General features: G+C 37.7%; 1 protein-coding gene across 1 annotated transcript in view; it reads left to right on the forward strand.

Annotated features, from left to right (window-relative positions):
* The first annotated feature begins 881 nt into the window (after positions 1-881).
* SCN3A (sodium voltage-gated channel alpha subunit 3) overlaps positions 882-18,949 on the forward strand; it is a 121,414-nt gene continuing 103,346 nt past the window's right edge. The window contains exon 1 of the mRNA XM_002685332.6: positions 882-1,096. The gene's annotated coding sequence lies outside the window, so the exon portion shown is untranslated. The remainder of the gene's footprint in view (positions 1,097-18,949) is intronic.

Here is an 18,949-nt window from a genome sequence, read left to right on the forward strand (position 1 = left end):
TTAAGGTGTTCCCTAATATGAATATATTTAATTAATGAAAAACTAATAAAATTATAGTTGCTTTCTCTAAATTAAACTGAAAAGTCAAATGAAATGCACTTTGATTAGTTAAGAAATCTCTTAATAAACTGATAAAGTCATTTTGCTTATGTATTGTGTGTTTCAATATCCTTATAAGCCATGTTTTCTTAATATTTTAAAGACATAGATATAATAATATATAACCTTTGATTATATTATCATATGTAAGATGAATTTTACCTGTTCCTCCTGTCATATACATAGAACACATAATCCATAGATCTAAATTACATAAGCCTCACTGAAGTTAAAAATACTTTCCCAGATATTACTACTTACAAATGTTTTACAAAAAAGCAACACAAAATGACTGCCAGTGAATGACTATTACCTTGTTCTTTAAGGAGACAGATTATTCACTCAGAAAGAATTAATCCAGTGGGAAGACAAAGTTTTCAGAAGACTAGAGCAGGCCACAAGAGAGATTTTGCAAAACTGTACATGTAGTCCATAAATCTGATTTTTAAACAGAAATTTGGAGGGTTTTTAATTGTATTCATTTATGGTTGAATCAACATTGTAAACATAAAATTTAGAAAAATATATAATATCAGAAAACTGTGCATACTCCAACAATTTAGTATGCAAAAGAATATTTTTTACATATTCATGTGTAGGGCATAGGTATGATAAAGAATAATGGGGATGTTTATCCTTTTGTTCAATTTTGTGTGTCTGCCAGTAGATGGCGGTACCATGTCGAGTGCTGTCAGCTTTTTTTTTTTTTTCTTTTTTTTTTTTTCCCCTCAAAGCTGTTTTCTGATATATGTTGGGTACCATAGAGTGAATCTCAGAACAGGAAGCGGAGGCATAAGCAGAGAGGATTCTGGAAAGGTTTCTTTGTTTTCTTGTTCAGAGAGAAAGCAAAGGGGGGGTTGGGGGGGAAGCATTGTAGTTAATATGTAAACCTCTGTGGCCAAAAATTTGAACAACTGCAGGGGAAGGCTCTTTATACTCTAACCATCTTGGATGCGGGCTTTGTTATGCTGTGATCCATAAGGCTCTGTTTCATCAGGTAAGCTGGCAAAACGTTCAATTTTCTGAAACATAGAATTTAACAACCAGATCATTTCTCTTATTTTAAATCATCTTCATGCTGCTATTTTTAACCTAATGTTGTTTTAATGTCAATTACAAGGGCCAAAGGCATCGTTTGATGTGTAAACTGCTTACTATTCCTTTATCTCAAAGGAAGAGCCTCTGTCTAGAAATGGTGACTTATGGTACAGACTAGGCATTACTGAGCTTGTATTTGTGAAACATGTAGATGCCTAGGATTCACTGTAGTCAAGAGAAAATATTTTTATTACACAAAGCTAACCTAATTGATTTTGTGGCTATACTTTCTCTATTTAAATGTCCAGTGTGCCTAGTGTTTTTTGAACATAAATGTATAGTGACATTGGGACTATCATTCTCGTGCTTTAGTCTTTTTGTAACAGCTTTGGGAGGCCATGCGTATAGGGAATGATAACAATATAGAGGTGTATAGCTGTTTGAAAAACATTACCATTGGTCTGTAAAATAATCTATTCTCACCAATACTAACCCATTAAAATGAGATTTAACCTTCTAGTATTAAAACTATCCCTAAATACTCCATTATGTGTTATTTTTTATTTTAACATATTCATTTTACATTATTTACCACTTTATTGATTTAAAGGGTATTGTACTCTCTTGATGAGTTATAAGCTTTATATATTTCTGTATTTTTTCTGTGTATATTTTAATAACTGGTTATTATTATCATTATTATTCCTACTTATCAAGGAGGGCTACTTGGACAAAAAGCAATTATTTATTTTATAATCTATATTTTCTGCAGTTTCTTTAAAATATTTTATAGAATAATCATAAAGATTGCATTCAATTAGCAATCACATAGAACAGAAAATTATTGGCAGAAAATCTATAAGTATTCATTTAATGAAGAGTTTTAAAAATCATAGAGGTTTTTAAAAAATACAACAGGTGGTATAATGTAACACATGGAGACAAAGATAAAAGTGTATATGCTTAGAAGATTATGCATGAGAACATTTCATCACAATCAGTCCAAGCAGTGAGTGCCCTGTGTGGAATAAAGACCTCTGATTTCAACACGGGTTTCTAGTCAGTACTGGTCAAACCAGCCTAAAAATAGAACTTGCGGCCTCTGCTTTAAAAACAACTATAATCTCTAATGATATGGAAAAATACTGATTTCTCATCCAAGATTTTACCTTGGCTAGCAATAATACTTCCTCTAAAAAATTACAAAATAGTGGTTGCCTCAGAGAAAATCCCTGGGTCTTGTATATTTTTGAGCTCCTACCATTGGCTATAAAGAAAACTGTTTCTTTGAAAAGGGTTCCCAGAAAAGGATGCTAATTGGCTTGAGCATTTTGTACACTCCAAGCTTCACTACAGGTGACTGAATTTAACTTTGTTCTGTGTAAACACCAGAGCTGGTCTTTCTGAACTGTTTTATATTTATGAATGGATGCTTCTATTTTGTTCCTATTAGTAATATTTTTATCAGTATAGTTGCAAGAATCTCTTAATTCTTTCTATATTTGTAGTAACCATGTGAAGAGCAAATGCATACAGAGTTATTCACCAAATGTGCTCTTTGAAAATTGTTAGAAATCAAACATGTTTCGATTAAATGATGTATCAAATACATTTGGTATCTTATTCTTAAAAAGAACTAGTAGTGACTTCATTTATTAGGTCAAAAATAATACTGTTATGTACTGGTGTGGTAGAGAAAAATAGGTTGGGCACTGAGCTGGAAGTCTTGATTTCTGATTCAAATTCTGCTACTAATGAGTTTTGTTGCCTCAGAAGGGACACTTGTAAAATATGGAAATGGGAATCAAGGATATATAAGGACACTTTTCATTCATTGTTCCTAATTTATCTGGATTTTCACCAATTGATTTCTCAGCTTAACTGTAATCTGATATATCTCTGATTTTCACTGAGTTTTATATTACCATTAATCTGTGCTAAACATGAGGATAGAGAAATAGAGATGTTTAAAGGTCCTTAGCCAGTTCCTTCTGTGGTGGGAACAACCAGAAAGCAACATGGAGAAGCGGTTAAGAGCAATGGCTAGTGGAATGAATCTTATATGTGTGTGTGTGTGTGTATGTGCTTGATTCATATATGTGATTGTGTGTGCTTAGTTGCTTCCATCGTGTCCAACTCTCTGCAATCCCATGGACTGCAGCCCACCAGGCTCCTCTGTCCTTGGAATTTTTCAGGCAAGAATACTGGAGTGGGTTGCCATTTCCAACTTCAGGGATCTTCCTGACCCAGGGATCGAATTTGTGTCTCTTGCGTCTCCTGTATTGGCAGGTGGATTCCTTCCACTGAGCAACCTGGGAAGTCCCAAATGAATCCTAGGTCCACTATTAACTAACAAAGATTTTAATCTTATGAGCCTGTATCATATCACCTGTATAAACAGGAATGATGATGCTGACATTGCAGCATTGTGTAAATAAATACTGTCTGTCCAGTGTTTATTACATATCCTGGGGCACAATTAAGTGCCAACCCATCCCTCCTCCCCTGTTCACCAACGCTTGCCAAAAGGAACAGGTATTATTTTTTAATACTGGTGATGGTAGTGCATCTTCTACAACAACAGGAAGAATACAGTGAAACTGCCAAGAAATTCCGTAGTTGAAAAGGGAGTAGTTCTTATCCTGGAAGCATGCCCTTGCTGAAACACAACAAAATGTGTTCTCTATAATAATATCAATTAGTGTTAACATCCTAGCCATTTCCTGAATTGCTCATAGAACTCTCATACCTTCTAGAAGACCATTCTTTTGCCAATGATACATTATCATGGACCCCACTTCTAAGGCCTTTTTCTTTTTAACAAAATAGGGGCAAAAGGCTTTATTTCGCTTGTGCTTTAATCAATACAACTAGTAGACAGAAGGCCTCTGTGAAGTCAGAAAAAAAAATTAGGTTTCACCAAGAATTAATTTCACTATGACCATCAAGTCAAAGAACCTAAATCCCAGAAATGACTGCATGTGTAGGCTATGTGATCAACTCAAACTATCTACTGCTTAAATAGAATTGATGGTGCAATAAAGGGTGGAAAGTCAAACTGTGCCGGATGAAACTGTTGACATACAGCAAAATCTCTGCTTCTCTACAAAGGATTTTTTCTACAAACCCAGCTTCCTGCTCTTGACAGCTGTGTGCTACTGGGATCTTAGGGAGCTAGAGCTGGGAGGTCTTTTCAGCACTCCAGGCCTCCCAATCCTTCCCTTCAACCACCCTAGGCCTCTTTAAACTGACTCAAATAACTGTGATGTCAGTTTCATTTTCATGGCAGCCAAGACGACTTAATGGGCTTATGATTAGACAGATCTGAGATGGCCTTGAGTTTGAGAGTCTTTAAGACACAAGGGGAAAGTTTCTCAATTAGACAGTGCCCTGCTTTAGTCCATCTTCCTGACTCCAGCTCATTCCCAGCTCTTCTGATTCCTTATTTTTAGGGGTTAAATGAAAGCACCCATAAGTGGAAGCATATTAAAAAAACACTTTTTTTCCACTGAAGAATGAAATGTGACTAGATGGTGAAATGTCTTTGCATGAGCGGCTGTTCAGATTGCTTTCTTTCTCATCATCATTCATGTATAGGAACACTGTGAACTCACTGAAGGTTGGGAATAATGTTTACCTTGTCATCTAAAATATATTATTCATTCTACCTTAATATTGATGATTGTTTTACCAGTTTTCTAAAACTTGAGGATTAATTTATCCACCTGCTCCTGAAATAAGGACTTCCCTATAGCTCAAATGGTAAAGAATCTGCCTGCAATGCAGGAGACTAGGGTTCGATCCCTGGGTGAGGAAGATCCTCTGGAGAAGGGAATGCAATACACTCCAGTATTCTTGCCTGGAGAATCCCACGGACAGAGAAGCCTGGTGAGTTACAATCCGTGGGGTCACAGAGTCAGATATGATAACACACACACGTAACTCCTGAAATATAATTTAGGATATTAACAGTATACTTCCGTCCTAGGGATCTATTTGAAATTTTTATTAACTTTAATCCTAAATTATCTGTACTTCCACTTGAATTTTACACCATAAACACCTTTAATGGCAATCCTATGTAGAACCTGGTATCCAAACTACAAGTTCTTGAGGTAGGTTGTTCTTTGAGGTAGTTATAAAATCTGGGAAGGATAAAAGCCAGTTTTATTGCCTCTTGGGTTGCAAGTTCATATATTTATCTTTGATTAGAAAACTACCACTTTAGTTCAGCTTTACTTGATAATATTTTTCACACTGGGGTGAAGTTAACACATTTTTGCATACATTTTAATGGGTTTATGTGTAGAGTTAAGAGCAGAATAGTGTTAATTTTCTGTTAATTTTACCTGAAAGTAAGTTAATAAAGAAAATCTTGCTCTCTTGCTAAGCAAAGATGTGCTTGCTGACCTGTCTGATGGGCACCAGCTCTGTAGATATCTGAAATCTGAATCTATGCTCAGACATCTAATTAGCCACAATAGAAGAATTCTTTAAATTTTATATGAATACCTACTCAACTGCATAACAGAAGTTTTAATATGCCTCCTATTTATTGAGTGATTCTTATAATACTCCACCTCTTTTGTCCAGGCTTTGAAGTAAAAAAGGACTTTATAGAGAGAACTTTAAAGAAATTTCTGCTCAAGATAAATGAATAGAGAGTAACTGCAAAGTAACTTATAAGCATGCTTACAAATTAAATCTACCTATTAAACACAAATACAGTGCATATAAACATATGCTAGGTGGTAGCTGTATTAGGAAATTCTCAGGGGTTGTTTTAGTTCAGAGAAACCTTTTAAAAGTTTGGAGTTATTTCTGTAATAGTTGAATTAGGTTTTCATGATTTTGCAGACTGCATATAGGGAGCCCTGCATGTGATTAAGCTCTGAGCTGGAGGAAAGAGAAAGAAATGATGGTCTTTAAATTTTTAAACAGTAGTTTAATATTGTTTTATTCAATGGTGATTTCAAAGATGGGAAGTCACTCCTTAAATAACCTTGGCCATTTTCTGCCAAGAAGCTCACTTTTGGGAATTTTAATCTCCTAATATTCAGAAGATACTCTATTCTTACTTCGGTCGTACAGAACATTTTGTCCTTTTCTTTTTCCAAGAGCTTGAACTGGAATAATTCACTAAATCCCAGCTCCTGTTATTAAGTGACATTGCACTTCTGAACCAAACCCCAAATATTCATGCAGAGCTTATTAATAGGACACATTTAATGGGCTCACGCCTCTATTTGAGAACCAATCACCTGTTTGTTGGCTTCTCTGTGTCCTTGCTTTTTTTGCTTGTAACATTTATTTTTCTTTATGTAAATTGCTTTTGCAAAGTATTCTGATGAGACTGAGTACATTCAGCATGGTAGGGCCATAGACAAAGTATTCCGAGCAATTTCTTTTCATGGAACTTACACCATGGATGGCATACACTTAAGAATGAATTCTCCAAGAAACAAGCCCAAATTCCTACATGCATGATGCAGGTGAGAGAAATGAGTAAAGCAAGTCAGGTTGGGACTAAAAAACTCCACAGCCCACGTGCTTTCTAAAGAGGGACTGCTCCTAAGGGCCAGGAGACTATTGAATTTAACGATTTTTCCAAAGAAGCTTAAAATCTAGATTTCTTTTTTGAGAAACTTCCCTCTTGTTAAATGTTATCATCTATTTCAAATTATTTACAATATTGGATAGATTCCACAAAGCATACCTACAGGCAGGATATGGCCAAGGGATTTTTGCCCAGATATTTTTTCCTTTTGCCAATCTAACCAGTATTTTTACCAATAAGGGTAAATAAACTTCATGGAGAAGAAATGGCTTGACTGTATTTGGAGGAAGTGCCACACAGGCACTCATAGTTCCTATCTGCTCCTCCAGGCTTAACTAACTGTCCACCATTTTTCTCTTTCATTTCAAATCCTTGGATGTTCTACATATTCCCTCCCAAAATTCTGTTTTTACTGCTGCTAATTACTTCACTGAATTTTATCTACTTAGATCCTTTTACTCCCCTTTTTTTTATTGCTATTAATACTTCTCTTGCTATGGATATCTTGTTACGGCTATGCTAGTTGATGAAGTATGTAATATTCTCACTTCTACACTATTCTGAAATTATTGAAATTTGTAGGAAAAACATGTCCCTTAGCTGAGAAAAGATAAAAGATATCATTTATAGAATATTTACATGTCCTTGAGTTAACATGGTCTCAAAGTTCCAAAATATCTTATTAAAGTATTAATGATGACAACTCAAGTAAACCCATTCTTCATATTAGTTTTCAACAATTTTATCGGGCTCTACTATCAATCTTAATATATCAGTTCCAAAAATTAAAGTACATTATTATATTAGCATTGAAAGAACAGGCAAAAGTATAATACACAAATATATTGCATTCTTTTTCATTGATGTAAAACTTGGTGGTATAAAGAATAAAAATCAAATACATATGTCTGGAATGAGAACTTCTTCACCAGTACATGGAAAATCAGAAAGAAAAAGCAAAATGAAAACTGGAAAAAAAAAAGTCAGATTTTTTAAACCTCACCAATAATAATAAAAGGAGGGGGAAAAAAAAACAGTTTAAAGGAAATAGAGATGCAAACATCTGAGAGAAAATGGAAACAGATAAAACATGATGAGCTTATTCAGAGAGTGGGGCACAGCTCTGGCTACACACTGGAATCATCTGGGAAGCTTCAAAAAGAGCAAAGCTAAAAAAAAAAAAAAAAGAGTAAAGCTTGCTCCACCTTAGGCCAATTCAATTAAATGCGCTGGGCTGAGCCTGGGCATCAGTGTTTAAAAGCTCTGCAAGCATAGTTCAAATATGCAGTCAGGTTTGAAAAGCAATTGACTAAAGAAAGATGGAGAAAAACAAGAAAAGCTAGTGAAAGTTTGGCTAGAGAAGTGAAAGACAACTGAGAAATGGCTTTTAGAATAATTTCAAAATTCTAACAAGTGGGCACGTGTTAAGTTAAAAGACTATGCAAATACTTAAAGTAACAAAAAGTACATTTGTGTCCATTTCCCCTTCGGTTAAAAACACTGGTATTTACTCTATATGTTTAAGCAGTTTTATATTTCAAATTGGTAATTTCCTACCCTTACCTCTATTAGAAAGTTGACTCAGCTGCTGGTTGTGATATATTTTTCAAACTAACAATACAAACAATTGTGCACACTTGGACATAAGCATCCATGAAGTTCAATTTGTACAACCAGAGATTTGCCCTCTTCTTATTCTGTACCTTGTAAATTGTTCCTTTGAAAATTAAGTCTTAAAATCAAATAAGAGTGGTCATTGAAAGATAATTTTTCAAATAGCCAGTTCATTCAATTGGAAACAAAACATTGATTTCAAGTTATTGAAACTTCAATTGTGGCACATTTCGAGGTAAAGCAGATCTGTAAACCAACAAATTATTTAAAGCCAAAAGTCACTTAAAAATGTATTGTCAGAAAGTGGCATTTCTGAGGAAAAAGTGAATTAACCTAATAGTTAAGTGGAATTAATAATGAATTGATTTTCCTAAAACGAATTCCATTATGAAGGTGAGTCAGCCTTTTCAACATTTTCTGGGTTAACATCGCAGTTGCTTTTCCATGTTGATTTCCCACAATCCTTTCCACAACTAGGGAGAGTCTGTGGTAGCCTCTATAAAAGCAATCCTCTCCATCCTTCAGAGCAGATTATATCCTCAAGTCTTTCCTCTGGAGAAACATCCTTTAATATTTCTACTCAACTATGCTTTCTTCATGATTTCTACCATTTTTTCAACCAGGTCACGAAAATTATCATCCAATATGAAAGAGCTGTTAAATCTCAGGATGAGAATACATGTATTTTGAAACAGGAGGCTAGTGGTTGCATGGTGAACAGAAGCAACACTATATTATATCTGGGCTCAGTTTATGGTAGACGTCGATGAAACGGTGCTTGGATTCTCAAACTGGGATTAGATCACTGATTTTTTTTAAAAAAATGACATCCTACCTTTATATTCAAAGTACCTAGGTGGTCTACAATAAAAATATAAATAACAAACCAGTAAAATATTAATAAGAATGAACCAGTCCATCCTGAAGGAGATCAGCCCTGGGATTTCTTTGGAAGGAATGATGCTAAAGCTGAAACTCCAATACTTTGGCCACCTCATGCGAGGAGTTGACTCATTGGAAAAGACTCTGATGCTGGGAGGGATTGGGGGCAGGAGGAGAAGGGGACGACAGAGGATGAGATGGCTGGATGGCATCACTGACTGGATGGACGTGAGTCTGGGTGAACTTCGGGAGTTGGTGATGAACAGGGAGGCCTGGCATGCTGCGATTCATGGGGTCGCAAAGAATCGGACACGACTGAGTGACTGAACTGAACTGAACCAAAAAGAAATGTTTTTTAATGAAAGGTAAAGACACCTTAAATTAGTCAGTGTAAAGAGCAAAAAATTTATGGTTGATATGACCATTTCCTCTACCAACACAGTGACAACTGTGAGAAATAAGTGGATTCTTTGGGGAAAAGAATTCCAATTTGTTATTCAAAAGCATTAAGTATATTTTGAAAAGGGGAAGGGTAATGCTCAGGAGTAAATGAAAAGTGGCAAAGCACATCCAAATCATGATGCAGATCTCTATGCAAATTAGCACGAGTTAAAATACGCCCTGGAAACTGCAGTAGTAAGCTCTCTAATACATTTGTTAAACTTGTTTACTCTGTGTCTCAAAATTATCCTGAGTCATCGTTAAGACACATTTCTTTTAAATATCCATTAAATGTACTATAACTGTATTACGTTTGAAACAACAGTCTGTGATACAGATGTAACCATAAAATAATACTCACTTTCTCCAATAACCCAGATCCCTCAGGAAAGCTAAATGTGGGAAACTTTATGCATAACAAAATACTTTCTATTTATTCTCAATTTCTTCCTGAATAAAACATTTGAAAACTAAATATCTAAGACATAAAGAGGCACACTTGATTTGGAAACTCTTTGACTTTTTTTTTCAACATTTGATAGATATTTTATGTTTTCTTGGATTTTTTAAAAATTGAAGTATAGTTGACATACAATGTTGTGTTGGTTTCTGGTGTTTAGCAAAGTAATTCACATATATGTATATGCATTTTTTCTTTTTCATTATAGATTATTATAAGATACTGAATATAGTTCCCTATGCTATACAGTAGGCCTTTGTTGTTTCTTTTATATATAGTAGTTTGTATCTGCAAACTCCTAAATTTATCCCTCCCCTCCCTCTTTCCCTTTTGGTAAACATAAGTGTGTTTTCTGTGTCTGTGAACTGTCTATTCAAGTTTCTGGTAACCTAGAACTGCCCTAAAAAAATAAAGTCTATTATTTTTTTAAAAGGAGAAAGACATTTGAAGAATAAATGAATTCAATGCCCAACTTTGCACAGGCAATTTTATCAGAACCCTAAATTATCCATGTCCTTGAGTAGTTAGTTCAAGTTCCATACTTGAAGAAGTTCTCAGTTCAAGAACACTGTAGAAATGCCACAAATTCCAGCTCTGTCCTTCCTAGCATCTCCTCCGTTCAACGCTTTTGTTTCTCCTTATGATTGCTGCCCTCACTAGCCAGAGTCTTGCTAGATCCTGCATCCTGGGAAGGGCCAGGCAGGCTATGCCTGTCTTGACTCTAATTAGCATATTGGTTGCTGCAATCTCTAAGGAAAATTTTGCATCAAATGTAATTTTCTATTGCCTGTGGCATTCTGGCTTCCTTTAGCCCCCAAAGAATTGAGCTCTGAACAGTATCCCTGCTGTGTTTACATGCAGAGACCCTCCACTGTGTGATCCTGCTGCAATTAAGTGGTAATGTGGGTGCCTGCTCAGTCACTTCGGTCACGTCCGACTCTTTGCAAATTTATGAACTGAAGCCTGCCAGGCTCCTCAGTCCCTGGGATTCTCCAGGCAAGAGTACTGGAGTAGGTTGCCATGCCCTCCTCCAGGGGATCTTTCCAATGTAGGTATTGAATGTCTCCTGCTTTACAGAGTGATTCTTTACCACTGACCAACAGGGAATCCCAAATAAGTGGTAACATCTACACCTAACTCAGGCAGCGCACGGAGGTCTTTGCTCTATTTTGGTACAAATGATGTGCTAAGTGGCTGAAGGAAAAACATAGACTCTCTGTTTTCACATTTTCTTCAATGACTGATCGTATTTCATTGAAACCTAGACTCGAGGTTTTGTTAGTTTTTTTTTTTAATTGTTATTTGTACAGAAGATTTTTGATATCACCAATTTAGGAAGAAATTATGTGTACAGAATTGAGTATCTAAATAGAAAAGATGTGAGGGACAATTCTCTTCAGCAACCAACCCTCCAGCTATACTCTTCTCAAGGTATTCATAATACTGATTCATCAAAAAAACATAGCTCAAATTTGAACAAGCACATAGCCCATAAAGTATTCTGAATATGAAGACAGACTCTAAAAGGTATAACACAGCCAACCCCAGTTACATCATTAGTCCAATATTCAATGACCCTTTGAGTTCAGAGTATAAGGCAACTGCTGCACCTTCAGATCACTGTCTCTCAGAAGGGATAAATGTTGGAATACACCAAGCACAGAGTTTCAGTGCTGTAGAGATAAAAGAGGCGCTGCATATCAACTAGTCACATCCCCGCTTCCTTCTCCATAACAGATGTGGACACTCAATACCAAAAACACTGAGCATTCAACATGTCACAGCAAGTGACGTCAAAGACAAGCCTAGAACTTACAGATTACTTGAGTCACAGGCATTCCCCTATCTGTTTTCTTCTGTCTCTCTTAGGGGCAGGACATGTTTCTATTGTATTACACTCTCCTCTGCCTCTCCTCTCCATCTTCAAGGTGGTCAGACTCCACAACATTATAACCATCTAGCTGGGGTGGGGTGGGGGTGGGGTGCTGCTGCTGCTGCTAAGTCGCTTCAGTCGTGTCCGACTCTGTGCAACCCCATAGACGGCAGCCCACCAGGGGTGGGGTGGGGATGCTTAAAAGAGAAGCTGCTCAGGTGGCTGGGTTCTGGCTGGGGAAGAACCACAGCAGAACTGCAGCCACACCTAAATAAGTGTGCTCCAGTGGAGTTTACCACTAGCACTAATCTGAAGGCTGATTTCACAGCCTCCCTGCTGCATGCTAGATAACTCTCAATTCCTCTGTAGTTTAAGCCTCAGAGGATGCAGGTTACATATGAAGTAAGCACCACCATCTTGAAGTGATGCAAGTTATACCTCAAGCTCCCTTAGGTTGCCAAGTGAAAAAGGCAATCGACTCAACGCTGGGTTGTGAAAACAGTGTGCTGTCATTTTGATTACAGTCAGTAAACAGTCTGTGGTTGCCTGGAAAGAAACTGCCTAAAGCACAAGGCACCAGCAAGCAGGAGGAGAGACGTGGCTGGGGGCAACTTGCAGGGCTCTCTATTATGGCTGAAGCAAAACTGACATTACGATAGAAATGGATCAAGGGCTGTTTACTGGGCTGAGAACTTTATTTGCTTTCTATTTTCCTTGATGCCAGTTTACTTCAAAATAGAAAGCTTTCTATAATTCTGGATATATTCTGATTTAGATGTTTAAATGTGTTTAAATGTTACCTTCCATGTTTCTCTGTCTCTTACACACACACATACACACACACACACGCACAAACACACAATGTTCACTTTTGTTTCTTGGTCCAAAATCCTAGGAATTAAAGACGAAAACAACCATCTAACCAAGTAAAACAGAAAATGATAGACAGAGTGTGCCCCTCCCTTTTAGAGCATCTCAGAACAGGGGATTGCCTGCTTTCTTAATTCATTTGTTAGTAGGTTTGATCATTTGGTGGATGGAAAAGGAATAGGAGAAAGGTATACACTGAACCAGCACTCATCACTACAGATATGAGATGAACATATGTACTTTGACAATTTCTAGATGATAACATTAAAAAAAGACAAAAGAAACAAGTGAAATTAAGGTTACTAATGCTGGTTTTTTTTTTTTTAATTTAAGCCAATATCCAAAAATATTATCATTTCAGACTTGGCACTAGCTATAATTTAAGTGTTCAATTCCTACATGTGACCAGAGCTAACACACTGGATAGGGCACTAGCAGAATTTGTTTTAGGTAATAATATTCAGAAGATATCTAATAATATCCTGCTGACTGTGGTAGATAAGCAATCAAATCTTTATCTTCAAGAAATTTAAAATGTAGAAGAAATAAGGCACATCCTTAATAAAAGCAGAAGCCAGAATATTATAATTATTATATGAATTTTAAAGACAATCTGTGCAAGTTGTTGGAGTTCAGAGGAAGGCAAAACAACTTCTGACTCAGAATTTAGGTATGATGAGCCTTGGCGTATAGGTAGGATTTTAACAGGCAGTAATTGGTGGTGAATGAGAATTCAGGCAGAGGGAAGGTTTCTGAAAGTCAGAGGCCAGAGACGGGACTTTTGGGGAATGGCAAACATACATTTGACTAGGGAGGAGCACACATGTAGGAGAGCATGTAAGATGAAGCTGGAGAAACAAATCAGTAAATTATTTTTTAGGGAGAGCGTCTGATTTTTACTTTTTCTTGAGAAACCTATATGCAGGTCAGGAAGCAACAGTTAGAACTGGACATGGAACAACAGACTGGTTCCAAATAGGAAAAGGAGCGTGTCAAGGCTGTATATTGTCACCCTGCTTATTTAACTTATATGCAGAGTACATCATGAGAAACGCTGGACTGGAAGAAGCACAAGCTGGAATCAAGATTGCAGGGAGAAATATCAATCACCTCAGATATGCAGATGACACCACCCTTATGGCAGAAAGTGAAGAGGAACTCAAAAGCCTCTTGATGAAAGTGAAAGTGGAGACTGAAAAAGTTGGCTTAAAGCTCAACATTCAGAAAATGAACATCATGGCATCTGGTCCCATCACTTCATGGGAAATAGATGGGAAACAGTGGAAACAGTGTCAGACTTTATTTTTGGGGGCTCCAAAATCACTGCAGATGGTGATTGCAGCCATGAAATTAAAAGATGCTTACTCCTTGGAAGGAAAGTTATGACCAACCTAGATAGCATATTCAAAAGCAGAGACTTTGCCAACAGAGGTCCGTCTAGTCAAGGCTATGTTTTTTTCTGTGGTCATGTATGTATGTGAGAGTTGGACTGTGAAGAATGCTGAGCACCGAGGAATTGATGCTTTTGAACTGTGGTGTTGGAGAAGACTCTTGAGAGTCCCATGGACTGCAAGGAGATCCAACCAGTCCATTCTGAAGGAGATCAGCCCTGGGATTTCTTTGGAAGGAATGATGCTAAAGCTGAAACTCCAGTACTTTGGCCACCTCATGCGAAGTGTTGATTCATTGGAAAAGACTCTGATGCTGGGAGGGATTGGGGGCAGGAGGAGAAGGGGACGACAGAGGATGAGATGGCTGAATGGCATCACCATCAATGGACGTGGGTTTGGGTGAACTCCGGGAGCTGGTGATGGACAGGGAGGCCTGGAGTGCTGCGATTCATGGGGTCGCAAAGAGTCGGACACGACTGAGCAACTGAACTGAACTGAACTGAAGAAAAAAAAGACACTGGATTTGGTGGCATGATTACTAGCCATGTGACTTTGGACGTCTTACTTATCCTCTCTGAATCCTATTGTTTCCTTATCTGCAAAATGAGGACAATAATCACCTTTATCTCATAGAGTTACTGTCAAGATAAAAATGAGCTAATCAGTGCCTGGCACAGAGCAAGTCAGTGTCCTCTATTATCATTACTATTCCTTCTCTAAGATATTTTGAGGTGTGGAATTCTTTGAGGAAAATATTCATTCCTCACTTTGCTTTGTATTAAAGAGGGTCTGATAAACTCAGCATGTTGTTGTTTAGTCGCTGAGTTGTGTCCGACTCTTTGAGATCCCATAGACTGTAGCCCAGGCTTCTCTTTCCATGGGATTTCCCAGGCAAGAATACTGGAGTGTTGCCATTTCCTTCTCCAGGGAATCTTCCTGACCCAGGGATGGATTGGACCCAGGTCTCCTGCATTGGCAGCAGATTCTTCACCCCTGAGCCACCAGGGAAGCCCAAACTCAGCATACTTAGTCAATAATCTTTGAGGTAAACAGGTTTTGAATGTATGTATGTGATCTAGAAGAAATACAAGTACATAATTAGCAAATATTGTGCCTATAGAGTATTTGGCTTTTGTTGCTTTTCTATGTTTTACCATCTTCATGGCTATATGACACAAAACTACGTTACTTTATTTACCTAACCAATCTTATATGAGTGGATATTTCAGTTTTTTTCTAGACTTTGCTGTTATAAAATATGCTACCTAAATAGAATACAAGACTTTCTAAAGAGTAGTTGTAGGCTGAATTTGAAATAGCAAATCTAAGTAAAAAGTTTAAATCTTTATAAGAAACTAACATTAAGTAATTCATTTATTCAAAAAATATCTGTTGAGCACCCACTATGTGCCATGCACTGTTCTAAGTACTTGGGATTCACTGGTGAACAAAAGGGACCAAGAAAGGAATATTCCAGCCCCTTTAAGTCTTATGTTCTACCCAGGAAAAATAGAAAGTGAATAATAGACATTATAAATCAGTTAATTATATAGTACATAATAAGGTGATAAGTGCTTTGGAAACAATAAAGTGGGGTAAGGAGATGGAGGGGAAGCACAGAAGGTCTCTTTGAAAAGGTAAAGTTTTGACCAAGACTTGCAGATGAGAAAGTTAGGTTATCCAGAGGAAACAACACTCCTAGGAGACTGAGCAGTATATCTGCGTTTGGCAGGTGCAAAGGACAGCCAGTAGCCAGTGTGACTAGAGAGGAGTGAGAAAAAAGGAGAGCAATGAGTTCAGGATGAGTTCAGCAAGGTAACTGGAAAGCCATTCATAAGGTCTTAGAGGCAATTATACAGAGTTTGGCCTTTTCTCTGGGTAGCTCCTGTAGGCTCCTGCACAGAGAAATAACTCAATTTGTTTTCTCTTTTCCCCAAATCACTCTGACTGCTGGGTGAAAATAGGCTCCATGGGAGTCAGGCTGGAATCAGGGAGATGCTTACAAAGCTATTGCAGGCTTCTGTGAAATACTGCCATAAATCATTTTAAGCTTCCAGGTTCAGAAGAATTACACCACAGGACATTAAACAAATAAACAATGAGACTGAAGAAGCTATGGCTATTATCTTTGAGAAATCATAAAAATGAGAACAGTATGACTGGCACATATGCTTCTAAGTTCAACAACAAAAAACAGAACAAACAAACAAACAAAAAAATTTCTGGATTCTATCAGCCAGTCATTGTCAAAATGGGATTCCTGGGCTAACATCATCAGCATCCTCTGTGTGCTTATTAGAAACACAACATTTGGGGCTTCACCTGTATCTACAAGCAACTCTGGGGTAGAACCTGGCAAGCTGTGATTTACTAAAAGCCCTACAGGTGATTCTGATGCTAAATTTTGAGGACCACTGACACTCTAATGGTGAAACTAGATGCCAGAAGGAGCCTTTTCAGTTTTAGAATACTGGACTTCCAAGTTCCAATACATCTTTTAAATCATGTATTTAGAGAAATTTAACTTTTATTTATGGAGAAGGAAATGGCAACCCATTCCAGTATTCTAGCCTGGGAATCCCATGGACAGAGGAGCCTGGTGGGCTGCAGTCCATATGGTCACAAAAGTCAGACACAACTTGGCAACTGAACAGCAACAACTTTTTGTTTTTATTATATTTTATCTCTTTATAAAAAATAAAGTAAAAAGGTACATTATTTTTTCAAAATACATGAGCAACAGGCAGTTGAAGACGATGAAAATGGAGAAAATGTAGATGATTAAACCTGTTCAACATTGCGCATTAATGAAGTCACTGTTTTAGAATGTACATTTAAGCTTCTGAGTCTCAGCCTCAACATTTTTAGAGTAAGGCAGAAATGAATTTAATACAACTCAAAGAAAGAAATCTCAGATTTTAAATTAACTGAGACCTTCATTTAGTCTTCTAATGGTCAAATTTACTCCAGGAGAATCTGAAGTACCCAGAGAAGTAGATGTGTGGTTTTCCTTCCTAGACAAAATTCTCAGTATATTACTTCATAACATCTTGGTGATTTGACCATTTGAAGTTATTTACCTGATAACAGTTTCAAGTCCTAAAACCAAAGGAGCAGCTGGTAGGATAGGGCTATTACAGACACCAAAAGCCAACCAGCAATCCCATCCAGATGGAAGGAGGTCCCCTCCCCATGGGGAAACACTGCCAGGGACCTGATGACAATAGCTGTGAACTCCTTAGTGTGTGGCTTTGGATTTACTTCAGCCCCTGCACAAAGAGCTAACTGAGTCCCCAGAGTTTTACAGTCGAATGCCTGCCAGAAATGGTTTTGATCTGGAAAATTCTGAAGCAGGTACATTATGTCAACATAAATGAGGATAAAATGGATTGAAAGGAAAGAAAGCTGCATAAATGGCTAAAAATAGCTAAGTGAAATAAAAATGAAAGTCAGTCACGTCCGACTCTTTGGCACCCCATGGACTGTAGCCACCAAACTCCTCTGTCCAAGGAATTCTCCAGGCAAGAATACTGGAGTGGTTGATATTTCCTTCTCCAGGGGATCTTCTAGAGTGAGGGATTGAACTCAGGTCTCCTGCTTGCCAGGCAGATTCTTTACTGTTCCGTGAGTTACCAGGAAGCCTCCAAAATCGTTCAGTTTAGTTCAGTTGCTCAGTCATGTCCAACTCTTTGCGACCCCATGAATCACAGCACACCAGGCCTCCCTGTCCATCACCAACTCCCGGAGTTCACCCAGACTCACATCCATCGAGTCAGTGATGCCATCCAGCCATCTCATCCTCTATCATGCCCTTCTCCTCCTGCCCCCAATCCCTCCCAGCATCAGAGTCTTTTCCAATGAGTCAACTCTTCGCATGAAGTGGCCAAAGTACTGGAGTTTCAGCTTTAGCATCATTCCTTCCAAAGAAATCCCAGGGCTGATCTCCTTCACAATGGACTGGTTGGATCTCCTTGCAGTCCAAGGGACTCTCAAGAGTCTTCTCCAACACCACAGTTCAAAAGCATCAATTCTTCGGCGCTCAGCCTTCTCCACAGTCCAACTCTCACATCCATACATGACCACAGAAAAAAACATAGCCTTGACTAGACGGACTTTGTTGGCAAAGTAATGTCTCTGCTTTTGAATATGCTATCTAGGTTGGTCATAACTTTCCTTCCAAGGAGTAAGCGTCTTTTAATTTCATGGCTGCAGTCACCATCTGCAGTGATTTTGGAGCCCCCAAAAATAAAGTCTGACACTGTTTCCACTGTTTACCCATCTATTTCCCAAGAAGTGATGGGACCAGATGCCATGATGTTCATTTTCTGAATGTTGAGCTTTAACCCAACTTTTTCAGTCTCCACTTTCACTTTCATCAAGAGGCTTTTGAGTTCCTCTTCACTTTCTGCCATAAGGGTGGTGTCATCTGCATATCTGAAGTTATTGATATTTCTCCCTGCAATCTTGATTCCAGCTTGTGCTTCTTCCAGTCCAGCGTTTCTCTGATGTACTCTGCATAGAAGTTAAATAAACAGGGTGACAATATACAGCCTTGACGTACTCCTTTTCCTATTTGGAACCAGTCTGTTGTTCCATGTCCAGTTCTAACTGTTGCTTCCTGACCTGCATACAGATTTCTCAAGAGGCAGATCAGGTGGTCTGGTATTCCCATCTCTTTCAGAATTTGCCACAGTTTATTGTGATCCACACTGTCAAAGGCTTTG

The sequence above is a fragment of the Bos taurus genome, chromosome 2 (genome assembly GCF_002263795.3).
Source record: "Bos taurus isolate L1 Dominette 01449 registration number 42190680 breed Hereford chromosome 2, ARS-UCD2.0, whole genome shotgun sequence".
NCBI classification, from domain to species: domain Eukaryota; kingdom Metazoa; phylum Chordata; class Mammalia; order Artiodactyla; family Bovidae; genus Bos; species Bos taurus.